A 14,962-nucleotide genomic window follows, 5' to 3' on the forward strand; every position below is an offset into this window, starting at 1 on the left:
ATATGATGTGCACTTGTCATTATATGATGTGCAAATATCATTATATGATGTGCAAACATCATTATATGATGTGCACACTCCATTATATGATGTGCAAAAATCATTATATGATGCGCAAACATCATTATATGATGTGCTAACATACTTATATGATGCGCATATATACTTATATGATGTGCAAATATACTTATATGATGTGCAAACATTTTTATATGATGTGAAAATATACTTATCTTGTGTTGAAAGATCCTTATATGATGTGCAAATATACTTATATGCTGAGCAAATATACTTATATGCTGTGCAAATATACTTATTTGATGTGTACATATCATTATATGATGTGCAGTTTCCCTTATATTATGTGCAAACATCTTTATATGATGTGTTTGTGTCATTGTATTATGTGTTTGTAATCTTATATTATGTGGTTTTATTTTCTTCATTATATGATGTCGAAACGTCATTATATGATGTGCTTTCATCGTCGTTATGGTCAATGAACATGATTACGATTAGAATGATTACTGTCTACGTCATAACTGATTCCGATCTGCTTCTGCGGAGTAACTGTTACTACTAATTAGGATCAAATCTCACGATAGCTACTGTTTGGAAAATGGTTGAAACTTGAGATAAACCTTGGCATGTTAGTACCTCGTTTTAAGATGCAAAAAAAAAAATCACATCTGATACTGTTGGAAAATTGTAAAAATATATATGAATTGCAAAGTTTTGTTTAAATCGACGGGTCTTTAATAATAAACATACGAAGTCTACAATACGGTTACGGTTATTAAATTTAATAAATAATTCTTTTATGTCATGCTCTATGATCGTTTTAACGAGGGGAGGCATTATATTTGTCACTTTCGGTATACCTAACGTTAGCATTTTTTCTATAAGAAAATAATACACGAAGTTAAGTATTTTCATTTATGTAAATATTCATTTGCCTTTCTGATCATTTTAGCTGTTCGAGTTTCTCTTTATATATTCTCATGATAGACACAAACAATTGGGAAAAAATCGGACTCTGATAGAGTAATGGCTCAAATAAGGAACCGGTCATTTGTAACCAATAAATGAGGGGATAGATAGGAAGAAATAAAGGGGGCCATTAATTTTATCGTTTTTGGAATGGAAAAGTGGCATTCAATTTTATATAGTTATAAATTTGCCGCAGTATATTTTTTTGGCGAATTCTTCGTCAACCGTAGGCATCAATCTTTACACCTCGTTTCGCTCACCTGAATTGCTAAAACCTGAAAATTTAGTTTCAACAATTTCTTCTCGCAGATAATTTTTCATCTGATGGTATTATTGAATGAAGGTGTGGAAAATATTAATGAACCACAAACGGCAAATCCAATTTTTTTGTTTTTTTAAATCTATTATGTTTCCAGGATAAACGCAAAATATTAAAAGACGCTGCCGTAAATCTTCACTTTGAAAAATTCATAACACCACTCTCTATCTGTAAGAGAACAACAGGTCTCAGAAAAAAATTAATAAATGCAGTGTTTTAAGTTCATTTAGACACCAGATTATAAACGCTCAATTCTCTGATTTGTTGGATTGATACACACCTTCAAAAATTTGAAGGCTGAAATTTCATTGGCTGATGTAATATATACAAGGACAGAAAATAAAATGACGTGTTGTCAGATCCTTGTATCCAAAGCTTAAACAGATGATCTGTACATTTTATATTAATTAATAAATGTGTTAGACACCAACTCTAGTTTGAGGGACGGAGCACGTGTATTTCCTTGTTCGAAATTTATAAAAAAAAAAAAAAAACCAAAAAAAAACATGGTTTATTTTTATTTTTAAGTTTTCATCATTGTTTTATTTTTTCCTCGTTTTAAATGGAAACAAACTATTTCGCTTCCCTCCTGAAATAGATATAATCTATTTCAAGAAATTTAGAATCATACATTTACAAAACAACTTGCCCCCCCCCCCCTCCCATAAAAAAATCAATGGTCGGTACGTTAGTCCTGTTTAATTGAGTCTAAATTGTATACTAGTATATGAGCGGCTTCACACGAAACCATTTATATTGCGGGTTACTGCGTGTCTAGTGGTGGTACTTTCGTCGTAGCATGTTCGCCTTGAGTGAGAGAGGTCGTGGGTTCGAACCGCGGCCGGGTCAAAACCAAAGACTTTAAAATTTATATTTACATGCTACTTCCCAGCTAATTATATAAGCACGCGGGATTAAGGATTAAGAGCAAAAGCTGGTCGGCTCGGAATCACAAAATTAAGTCCGGGTATGGTGATATAAATGTCTTACTTCGGAATGCTACCTTTTGAACTAGCATGTTGAAAAATCCGGCTCATGGTGTCAGTCTAGTACAAAACAGTGTTAATATTCATATCACATTAATATGTTCTTGTACGAATATGCACATATCAATTTCCCGCTGGACCTCAAGAATCCACCCATAATCATCTAAAGTTGAAAAAGTGAAATATGCACAAAAACATGAGAAAAAGCTGCACGTAAATGTAATGCACCGATTTCAGGTTCATTCAATATCTCCTTTAATCCGTTTTGGGTGAAAATGATGGGCGCTTGGTGGTCGAGTGGTTACATTGTCATTTCGGGGCCTTTTATAGCTGAATATGCGGTATGGGCTTTGATCATTGTTGAAGGCCGTACGGTGACGTATAATTGTTAATTTCTGTGTCATTTTGACCTCTTGTGGAGAGTTGTCTCTTTAGCAGTCATACCACATCTTCTTTTTTATAAGTAGTCGAACATGTCAACACTTATGTGTGCGATTTCAAATCCCGCACACTACGTGACAGGTAAGCTCGATTCCAATCTTAATTGACCAGAATTGTCTGTTTTCCAAACGTAGGTCAGGGGGTCTTCTATGGGCACTTCGGCTTTCTCCACCAATAAACTCACCGCCACGAAATAGCATGAAAGTGTTGAAAGTGGCGCTAAATAACAGTCAATCAATCATCCATACCGGTATGCTTTGTTCGTACCGTGTCAGACGAAAAATCGATCACGACACCTTGGTTAGTACCTAGATCCGCTGTACCGATGATACACGCAGATGCCAGCGAGTGGGCAAGTGTTGAAACAAAGAGTGATGACACAGTCAGAAGGTGGACACAGTAATGACAAAGTTAATGCTTTTTGTTCTATTTTTTTTAAAGAGGCAAATAGGGGAACAAAATGCAAAAGACGGGCGTCACCCCATTCATCTCGGTTGGAAAATAAAAATATTAAATACCCTAAATTGGAAAAAGTGTGGCAAAGTGTCAGTGGGATATTTTCCCTTTTAAAATGTTTTAACTCAATAACTGTATCGTCTACGTAAAATTCGTTGCCATTACCGAAAAGGATCAAAATAAGTACCCCAATGGTGAAAATCCGATCTAATCGGACGAAAAATTAAATCTAAAACACTTCATCAGGAATTAACCCCTTGTTTCACAGAAATCGTTGACGCTACTCCAAATTTGTTGACATACATTACTCATGTTTTAGAATTTTATTAGCAATTAAAAAAATCTCCATTAAAATAAGTTGAAAATAAACAATCTGTATATGCCAATATGTGCTCATTGTTGAAGACCGTATGATGACCTACAATGCATAGTTATTAATTTCTGTGTCATTTGGTCTGTTGTGGAAAGTTGTCTCATTAGCAAAGATACCACTTTTTCTTTTTTTTATAATTACCCACATTGCCATTTCGCATTTCGCGGGTACTACGTCGACTAAGCTTGCAGTCTTCGAAATTGGGTATTTTCTCACATGATTGGCGTTTTCTGTGGAAAAAAGATTGGTTCAAAAACAAATTTAAAGTAAAAAAACACTACATGTAAACGTCATATCACAAATATTGCCGACTTGGTATGGTTTTAGAGGAGTTGCGGCTCAAAGAAATCGGTCTCTTCCTTCAGTAGCATAGATTATTTGATAGACTAAATTTGATATCATTGAACATATTCAATACTACATTATACATCTTACCATTTACAGATTAATATTATTCAATAACATTCTATAAAACAAACCATCTCGCCATATTATGCATCAGTAGATAATTTTATAGTTATTGTTATGAAATATTTTTGAAACAGACTGTGATTTCAATGGTGTCTTTTGCAATGATTATTAATAAGCAGATGTGGTATGAGAGCCACTGCGAAAACTCTCCATCCAAGTCATAGTTAGTAAGAGGAAACAATTATAGGTCATAGTACGACCTTCAACACGGAGCCTATGCTTGAACTGAATAGCAAGCTATAAAAGGCTCTTTAATTTGTTATCAATTTCCCAACAGCCGGGAATTTCTTCATCTAGCTCCTGTATTAACTGATCTTAATAATCTTCAACCGAAATGTTTGAAACGCTGATTTTGTTAAATTGCTTTGTCTCATTTTCCCTATAAATTGCACTTTCGCTAGCGATAGACACATACTTCAGCCGGGTTTATACTTAACAAAAGCAGATCGGAATAAGTTATGACGTAAACAGTAATCATTATAATCGTAATCATGTTCATTGACCATAACGACGATGAAAGCACTTCATATAATGACGTTTCGACATCATATAATGAAGTAAACCTAACCACATAATATAAGATAACAAGCACATAATATAATGACACAACCACATCATATAAAGATGTTTGCACGTAATATAAGGGAAACTGCACATCATATAAGGATATGTGCACACCATATAAGGATATTTGCACATCATATAAGTATATTTGCACATTATATAAGGATCTTTGCACATAACATAAGTATATATGCACATCATACAAGAATGTTTGCACATCATATAAGTACATTTGCACATCATATAAGTATATTTGCACATCATATAAGTATATATGCACATCATTTAAGTAAGTTTGCACATAATATAATGATGTTTGCACATCATATAAGGATATGTGCACATCATATAAGGATATTTGCACATCATATAAAGGTGTTTGCACATCATATAATGACAAGTGCACATCATATAAAGGTAAAAGCACAGCATATAAAGGTAAATGCACATCATATGAAGGTGAATGCACATCATATAATGAAAATGGGCATAACAAGACAGTTTTGGCGTTCCATATCAGACACTCAAATCAATCCATGTGTTCGTAGATAGTAGATGTTGTTGTGTCCTGTTAAATTGTTCCTTTTAAAATTGTTATACGATGATGACTGATGTACCCATATTTTGACTATTTTATTAATTGTGACTGTTTATTTAACGCATCATGTAAATGTAGCGGAATTTGATGAGACTGTTTTTAAAGTGAGAGGGTTAGCGCTATAGAACCAGGTTTAATCCACCATTTTCTACATTTGAAAATGCCTGTACCAAGTCAGGAATATGACAGTTCTTGTCCATTCGTTTTTGATGCGTTTTGTTTTTTGATTTTGCCATGTGATTATGGACTTTCCAAATTGATTTTCCTCTGAGTTCAGTATTTTTGTGATTTTACTTTTCATGGTTATTCTCGTTTACAACACAATCACGACAAAGGAGGAGCTTTGCGTATATTGAATTACAGATGTTAGACAAATTTGTGAAATCAAAATCCATCTAAATGTCAATAGAGCACGTTGTTATAAAGGTCAGTAAAAAACTAACACAAAACAAAAAAAGCTATAATTCACACACTGTGATGTTTTATATTTGTGAATGAATGGTTCAGATCACATAAAAAAAAATGTCAAGATCCTATCAAAGAATGAATCAAACACATCAAGTATTGTAACATCGTCAAATTTTGAAACATCATTACGTAATGTTAAAACCATATAAAGAATAGACAAATCATCTTTACGAAATAACAAAACCACATTATTTAACGAAACAACTACATTACGTTAGGTAACATACACATCAAGTAATGTTAAAACCACATTGATTAATGACACAACAATATTAAATGATGGTGAAACCACATCGAGTAATGACAAAACCATATTAAGTAATGACAAAACTATATCAAGTCAATACGAAACCATATCGTGTTATATCGAAATACCATTAAGTAATGACTATTCCATATTGAGTTATATTAAAACATCATTACGTAATGTCAAAACCGTATTAAGTAAAGACAAAACATCATTAAGTAATAATAAAACAACATAACCAGTGTATGTAAAGTGCGGATCCTAAAATATCATTTTTACTGTATATGCCATAAATGTCTAATGTAGAATGATAAATAAACAGACGAACTTTTTTTAATTTTTGAAGAAAATCAAGAAAATTAGTTAAAATGTATAAATTATGTTCAGAAATACATAATACTTATAAAATTAAGTAAGAGATGCGAGCGGGGTTTTATCGCGCCTAAAGCCATCCAGCTGTGAAATAAATACCAAAATAGGTGAAAATATAGGACATTTCACGAACAGAGCGTGCAGGTGCTTTATAACTAACAGGTAAGATGTTGTTGCAGTAAAAAATATTCATTTTAATACAATTAATAAAGTTGTATAACGTAGAATATGTTTTGTCATTCAGTTTTTTCATATTTAACTAAATTCCACTATGATGATTTCGTAATGCTAGTCATGTTTACTGTCGAATAATGATACTATTCTTTCATTTTCACTGTGGAGCGAATCATTATTATTGTATATGCGGTGCATTTTCACTGAATAATTTTTTTTTTTTTTTTTTTATCTATTACAGCTCATTTCTTTAAGCATGTAGAGCAAGATTTTAGTTGACTTGCTTGCTTTTTTTTTAATTGGATAATCATTATGATAACACCCAATTTAATTCAAATATTAAAAATACAGGTTAAACTATGCCTATTCATATTGTTTAAAAATGTCAATCTTATTTACAAAGTTTGTATAAACAATTATATAAACAAAGCAAGCAAGCCAACCAAAGTTTTGCTTTACATGCATAAGGAAATTAGCTGTAAAGCCTTAATTTAGCCGACTTGCTCAAACAATAGATAAAGTAAGAGAAAGATTTGATAAAATTTAACTTACGGAGGAAAGTTTGGTTTTAAAACACTAATAAATTCAATAGAAATAACATTTATTTCAAATGTATTCCATTTAGTTTCTTATAAAGCGTATAGGGATCTTTATCCTTATTTTTTATCCATTTCCATGACACTTCACCACTAATTACGTACATCTTGATATAGATTGCACCTTTGTTTTTCCGTTTAAAAGGTTTTACACTGGAGCCCTTTATAACTTGCTGTTCGGTGTGAGCCAAGACTCCATGTTGAAGACCGTATTTTGACGTATAATGGTCTACTTTTATAAATTGTGACTCGGATGGAGAGTTGTCTCATTGTCACATACGACCTCTATATATGGCTCAAAAACGAAACGAGACGGGATAAAAAGGGATAAAAAAATCTACGCTCCTTTTTTTTTTTTTTTGTGGTTTGAGTTGATTTAATAAATAGCTATAAATATTACTATAATTAAAGGACACATGTATATGGCAACTGAATATTAACACAACATATTACTTCAGTAATTCCTAAGAAACTCCACAATTATACCGAACATAACAATATAATCACATCCATTTTTTATAATTTAAAAATATTAAATATCAAATTTGTTTCATTTAATGAATAATTTCTTGAAACTACCATACATGATTTTAAGAGAGACCATTTCACAAATATCAGAAGTAATAGTATAATGTTCATTAGGTTAGCCCTCCTAAATTAAATAAATTTCCCAAAAAACTTAGAGATTGTTGTTACTCAAATAATTCAGGTTTTGACTTCTAAATGCTTATAAACTGAAAGATAAAGCAGATTTCGGAAACTATTTTCTTAAACACTGCATTTTAAATACATAAAGGCACAGTTTTGGAAGAAAAGCCCATTTCTCCACCTATACACATTTAGAAAGGAAGAAAGCTAGATAATTACAATATTTCATATTTGACCAATACAACTTTTAGTCAAATAAGATTATAAAGTTGAGCACTAATATAGTGAGAATAGTATGGCATTACATGATCTTAAACTTTAATGTAGTTTGGAAACAATATCTACGAGATTCAAGATATAGTGAAACCTGGCTTAACCAATAACATGTCTAAACCAAACATGTTCTTAAAAGTAGTCACATCAAACATGAGATATTAACCTGATTTAACCAAAACCTCTGCAATAACCAAACAAAAACTTTGGTCCCTATAAAGTTCGGTTTAGACAGGTTTCACTGTAATTTTAACATTGCCAGACCTAAACTATTCTCTGCACTAATAAGTTAATGAACACAATTACAACAACTTGAGCACGAGAGACAGACAGACAAAAGTTGACAAATTAACACTATGATCCACACATGAGACAGTCATCTTTGTTCTGCAGTGAGCAGGCCATAGCTGCCATGTTGTTGTCTTGTTTATCTCCTTCGGTCTTTGACTCTGATTTCTCAGCCGATTTAGTTGTGGAAGACTGCTGCAGCTTTGCCTTATCGACTGTGAATTGAATTGCTTGGGCTGCTGCCTTGGTTCTAAGATAATACATTCCAGTTTTACAACCCAATTTCCAGGCTTAAAAGTGCATGCCGGTCAATTTTCCGTAGTTTGGTTCAGCTATGTGGATGTTGAGAGATTGGCTCTGGTCAAAAAAAGCCCCTCTGTCGACAGACATTTTGATGATTGTCTTCTGTGATATTTCCCATACAGTTTTATACAGATTCTTCAGTTTTGCTGGGATCTCATCAACATTCTGGATTGATCCACTATGACCAATAATCTTGTTCTTCATATCTTCATTCCACAATCCAAGTTCTGTCAGATCTTTCAACAAATGGTGATTTACAATCTGGAATTCTCCTGACAACACCCTCCTGCTGTAGATGTTACTGGTGTAAGCTTCTATAGACTCGTTGTTACCCAGGATCTGTGCAGTGGAAGCTGTAGGCATTGGAGCTAACAATAAACTGTTCCTTATTCCATGTTTTGCAATCTTCTTTCTTAAGGTATCCCAGTCATTGATGCCAGTGTCTTTAACATTCCACATATCATGTTGCATAATCCCTTTGCTGACAGATGAGCCTTTGTATGTTTCATATGCCCCTAATTTCTCTGCTAGGTCACAACTAGCATCCAATGCTGCATAGTAGATAGTGTATTCAACCGCGGGAAGTCTAATTTGGCGCCAGATATTGAGAAAGAAGACAAAGAAACGTCCAACAAAAGACCTACAAATTCATTTACCTGAAAATTATAGCAGATACAATGTTTGTCAACAAAAGAGATGGGAGACAAGAAAAGGTTATGTTTGACAAGATCACGTCAAGAATACAGAAGCTGTGCTATGGATTGAATTAAGATTTTGTAGACCCTGCAGCAATTACGTTGACGGTTATAAATGGATTATATCCAGGTGTCACCACTGTGGAACTTGACAATCTGGCTGCCGAAACTGCTGCTACTATGACAACCAAACATCCAGATTATGCCCAATTGGCTGCCAGAATTGCTATCTCAAATTTGCACAAGGAAACAAAGAAAGTCTTCAGTGAGGTCAGTGATGATTTATATAAATGGATAAATCCAAAAACAGGAAAACATTCACCAATGATCTCCAAAGAAACCCATGAAATCATCATGAAACATGCTGATAAACTGAATTCAGCAATGATCTATGACAGAGATTTCAGCTACAACTATTTTGGGTTCAAGACGTTGGGAAGGTCGTATCTGTTGAAAACTGACCAGAAAGTTGCTGAACGTCCCCAACACATGTTGATGAGAGTTGCTGTAGGAATACACGAAAATGATATAGAGGCTGCTATTGAGACCTACAATTTGTTGTCGGAGAAATGGTTCACTCATGCCTCGCCAACATTGTTCAATGCCGGAACATGTCGACCCCAGCTGTCAAGCTGTTTCTTATTGACCATGCATTCAGACAGTATTGAGGGGATCTACGACACCTTGAAACAATGTGCCCTTATATCCAAATCAGCAGGCGGGATAGGACTTAATGTACATAACATAAGAGCTACAGGAAGCTACATTGCTGGGACAAATGGAATTTCAAATGGATTGTTGCCGATGTTGAGAGTTTACGCTCCTTTTTTAATATATTTATAATGGGCTTAATATGAGTCAAAATAGAGTAAAATAGTGGATCGCATTTGGGTATAAGCGTCACGCCGGATTGCCGATTTTTTGCAAGCGTGACAGGTGAAAGTCAAATGATTGTGTAGTGAAAAACGGGAAATGAAGTCTAGCGGGACACGGATAAAAATTAGAACTGCATAGTATAAGCAGGATACGGGAATCTGACAAAACAATAAGCTGAATACGGGAATCTGACAAAACAGTAAGCGGGATGCGGGATCTCACTTGATTTTAACTTCTTGAACTGCGATCAGAACCCCCCCCCCCAATGAGACCCAAGAATAAGATATTTTTGTATATTCATCCTATTGTTGCAGTCATACCTTCAATAACAAATGTATCCGATGCATGCATTTTTTTTATATTTTTGGTCCCTTTTTCAATTTTGTGGGGTCCAAATTTATAGACAAAAGTCCTTTAAAATAGATATTTGGGATTCGTTGACATGCTGAATCTAACCGTGTATCTAGTTTGAGGATTTTTTGCCTAGTTGCTGAAATAGCCCACATAGAGTTCCAAAGGGTCTAAAATCAACAAAAATGAATTGTAGCATGCATTTCGTGTACAATAACCCAAATGTGCATGGTTTTACCTCTGCGGTAGTATCCATTCGCGGATCTAGAATTTTTCATAAGAAGGGGCCCACTGACTGCCCCAGAGGGCCCGCTGCTGTCACCTTCCAGTGATTCCCTATATAAGTTAAAATCAAGGAGAAACGTTATCTGAAGAATACAATTTGACATTTTGAGAATCGCTTTTGTTACAAGTTTGAAAAGCTATATATATATTTGATGAAGAATTAATGTTTGTATTTCAATTTGATAATACATGTATCATAAATCCTAAAGTCATCAACTAAGTTTTTTTTCATTTGTTGCAAGTGCATTTATCACATAATTCTACAATAAAAATTCCTCGCATCTTTGAAAATTCTACATTAATAATGACTGCACTAACAGTGATAATTCATCGCATCTATAGTTAAAATGGATCGCTTTCAATAATCGATATGCTATATTATGATGCTTTTATAACACTTATTTGAACTTCAATGCTATGTTTGTATATTATAAAGACATATCACAATGAAAATATGTTAAAACTTAACTTAAAATCCTTTAACTTGATATTTTCAAAACGTAAACAAATACAGTTTTCCCATGATCCTTTATTCTACAATAGACATACTCGCATATAACAGTAAAAATGAACTAGCTGGATTCGCACTTTATATACACTGATAACGCAATATCATAGTTCCACATAAGACAGCTGTTGCGTTCCATACATTTCCCATTGGTATTGAGTGTTCCTGATAATCGTAAATCCAACCAAGAATTTTGGACACAATTAATTTTTAAAGATTAGTTGTAATTTTTTTGAATAAAGATTTCTTCCGCAATTAGGTATCCTGATTTTTTTATATTTTTTTTACATTTCAGAATTTCAGAAATCTCCAAAGAAATAAGTTTTAAATTCCAACAGTTAAACCTTATCTTTTCTTATATTGAGAGGCATATACAAAAACATATGTGTGTAGCAAGTTTATAGTTACCCTATCACCTTAATTAGTAATTGCTACCTCGGTTATGCTTTAATCAACTGCAACAAATTATTTTTTGGCTATTGATTTTTTTAAAGTAATATTTCAGATTTAAATCAGCTGCAGATGTTAAAAATTCATTGTCTAGAACTTAATATTTAACGAAAGTCGCCTCCCAAAACATCAATATAATAATAAACTGGTTGGGTTACTTTTGCTACAGTGAAGTGTCCATTTGACTGTGTTAAATTTGTGCATGAATCAGTATGACGTTAAATCCAGTGGATAGTTTAAGTATGATGTCTCTACACGTTAAACTCCTTTAAATGACGATGAAGGAGAAGTGTATGCCTCTTCCAAGCTATCACTTTCATAGAACTTAAGTCTGAAATAAATTTGTTCATGTATGCATTAACATTTCTTGTGATGTGAGATTTAAAAATATTCTGACGTGTAAATACAATTTTCAACAAAGTGCAAAGTATATGAAATGAAATATAAAAATTCTGTCAGATTGTTTTTGAAAATTAAAAAGGGCAAAATACATTTTTAGTCATCAACAACGTTATCCTTACAAAGGACAACTGTTAGAAAGAGTTTGAAACAGTGTAGGTCCCTTTTCAAACAAATGTACATGATAAAAGTTTAACAGAAAATAAAATATCACAAGTATGTGATGACATAAAAAAAAATGATGCCCTAAAATAAATTACTAGTTAGTTTCATTATGTTTCAGACTGAAATCCATTGACCATGAGATATGTTGATCAAGGAAACCTCATACTTCCTAAACAAAAATTAAAATTGTTCAAGAAAAAATGAGTGTCCCAGATCATCTTTATGGAACACAATTGCTTCATCATTAAGAAATATTACAAAATAATGAAACTTGGTGGGGTTCGTGTTGTTTATTCTTTAGTTTTCTATGTTGTGTCATGCGTACTATTGTTTGTCTGTTTGTCTTTTTCATTTTTAGCCATGGTGTTGTCAGTTTATTTTAGATTTATGAGTTTGACTGTTCCTTTGGTATCTTTTGTCCCTCTTTTGGTTCAAAACCAAGATAATATATCATAGATCGAAATTAATCTAATGAAAAAATCATTTTTATCATTATGTTTATGTTTCAAAGCATATTATGCAGCTTTTTGAACACTAGCCTTATATTTGATTTTTATATTAATGAATGGTAAAAATACAAGTTTGCGTTTTTATTATCAACTCTTTTTATGCTGTTATATGATGAGGGCCTCTAAGGAAAATAATTTACCTATATGTTTATACAAACAAACATTCCAGTTTACACTTAAAAGTAAATTGTATCATAAAGATTCTGGATGCATTAATCAATATACAAAGACCACTTGTTATATATTGAAGTTAATTTCCCTGACCTTAACACTTTGAAGTAACAACTAAAATCTAACCAGGAGGCAGACTAATCTTTTCTTAATTAGATATATGTCACAATATTGTTATTATTGTTGTTATTATCATGAACAATACTTTTATGTAAAACAACTTTTGGTATAATGTTCAAAAGGGTACTGAAAGTTATTGCCTTTGAAAGAAATATATAAGGCTGATTATTGCTGATCACATCGTCATAAGTTGAACTTTATTTGGCCTTTTAAACGTTTTTAATTTGAGCGTCACTGGTGAGTCTTTTGTAGACGAAACGAGCGTCTGGCGAAAATACTCAATTTTGATCCTTGTATCTATGATGAGTTCATTTACACCTGACACATGTGACAGTCGACTATTGACCACAGGATAACAAACGCAACTAACGGTTTAAATGAAAAAAACATTCGGTGGATTTTGCAAATGCAACAAAATTTCCACAACCAAAATAAGCTGTTTGAATGTACGATTATTTTGGACATTCATTTACTTTTTACTGGTGAAAAATTGCCCCCAACATGAAACAACATCCAACTTGATTGATAGCTTTTGATGCTATAACTGCATACCTTATATCTATTCACTTGCTCCAGACAATATAGAATAGACTGCTTTGATCAAAGCTATTTTTTTTATTTCAAAGCAGCAAAATTCATTCAACAGCAAATTAACTCTGTAACTTCTTTTGATATGAAAACAAAATACCCAATCAATGGAGGGAAGCATTATAGTAAAAGTGTTGAAAACTCAGACTTCAGGAATTTTTCTTTATATTTGCTACACAAATGCATGTATAAAATATGATATCTTTTCAAATACATAATAAGAGTCTTGTTATTTGACATGAATAAGTTCATAAGTTTATCACATAGAGTCTATTGGTTAGACACTTAACCATAACACTATACTGTTGGTAGTTCATCATACTTGTGCGAAGTTCTATTTAAAGTCATAAGAAACCATCTAATTAAAAAAAAAAATATGCATATGTTTTTTTATAACTAAATGGATAGTATTCGTTATACAACTTATGTACATATACTTTTTTCTGAGGAAAATTCTTAAATGTGTCCACCTTTAGAAGAAGTTTACTTATTCTTTATTGCTTGCTTCCAGGAAGCAGTTCGCCGACATATTTTCCGTATGCATAGTGACCCGAGCGTAACCTTCTTCGTAAAAATTCGGTGACCACAATACGCATGGATCTGTCATTTAAATAAACAAATATCGGATTATACATGTTAAACACGTGCTCAATACCCATGCTTTTTGTGATTTGTTTACTATAAGGTGACAATCGGTAAAACTCGGCTTCAAAACACGGCATTTGATGAGCAGCCATATTTGTTAAATCATAACTAACAGAGAGAAAAAAAATTGACGATTATATGATATATTTGCAAAAATAATGATAAAATCGTGCACAGAGGACTAAGTTAATGATGTATACATGCATTGGTTCAAGAATTGGACAAACATTATTTTTCACCACTCACTCGTTTCATATGACTTTAATACACTATCAAAAAATCATTCTCTGTATAGCTTTTGTTTGAAAACCACTGTAACCAATCTCTATTCGAAACAATACTAACTAACAGCTTTTATCTGAGATATTTCTAGTCAAAGACTTTTCTTACCTATTCACATTGAAATGAATGCAACAGACAACCTCTACTTTGACTCCATATTCATGCAACCTTTGATTTGACCAAAGATAGTATGTGGTAATCGTTTTGATTTAGTAAAAAGAAAAGAAATGTTAACACGCAAGTGAGCCACCATGAAAAAAACATGCCGTCAACTAATTCGTTCCGCAAAGAAACGTGTATTGAGTGTAACGAGGATTTACATTTGCTGTCGGCAATTTTCGAAAGTAATCT

General features: G+C 32.8%; 2 pseudogenes; one reads left to right on the forward strand and one right to left on the reverse strand.

Moving 5' to 3' along the window:
• Positions 1-7,412: 7,412 nt before the first annotated feature.
• LOC134720870 (ribonucleoside-diphosphate reductase large subunit-like) lies at positions 7,413-9,219 on the reverse strand (annotated as a pseudogene).
• Position 9,220: 1 nt separating this feature from the next.
• LOC134720945 (ribonucleoside-diphosphate reductase large subunit-like) lies at positions 9,221-10,105 on the forward strand (annotated as a pseudogene).
• Positions 10,106-14,962: the final 4,857 nt, after the last annotated feature.

The sequence above is a fragment of the Mytilus trossulus genome, chromosome 1 (assembly GCF_036588685.1).
Source record: "Mytilus trossulus isolate FHL-02 chromosome 1, PNRI_Mtr1.1.1.hap1, whole genome shotgun sequence".
NCBI classification, from domain to species: domain Eukaryota; kingdom Metazoa; phylum Mollusca; class Bivalvia; order Mytilida; family Mytilidae; genus Mytilus; species Mytilus trossulus.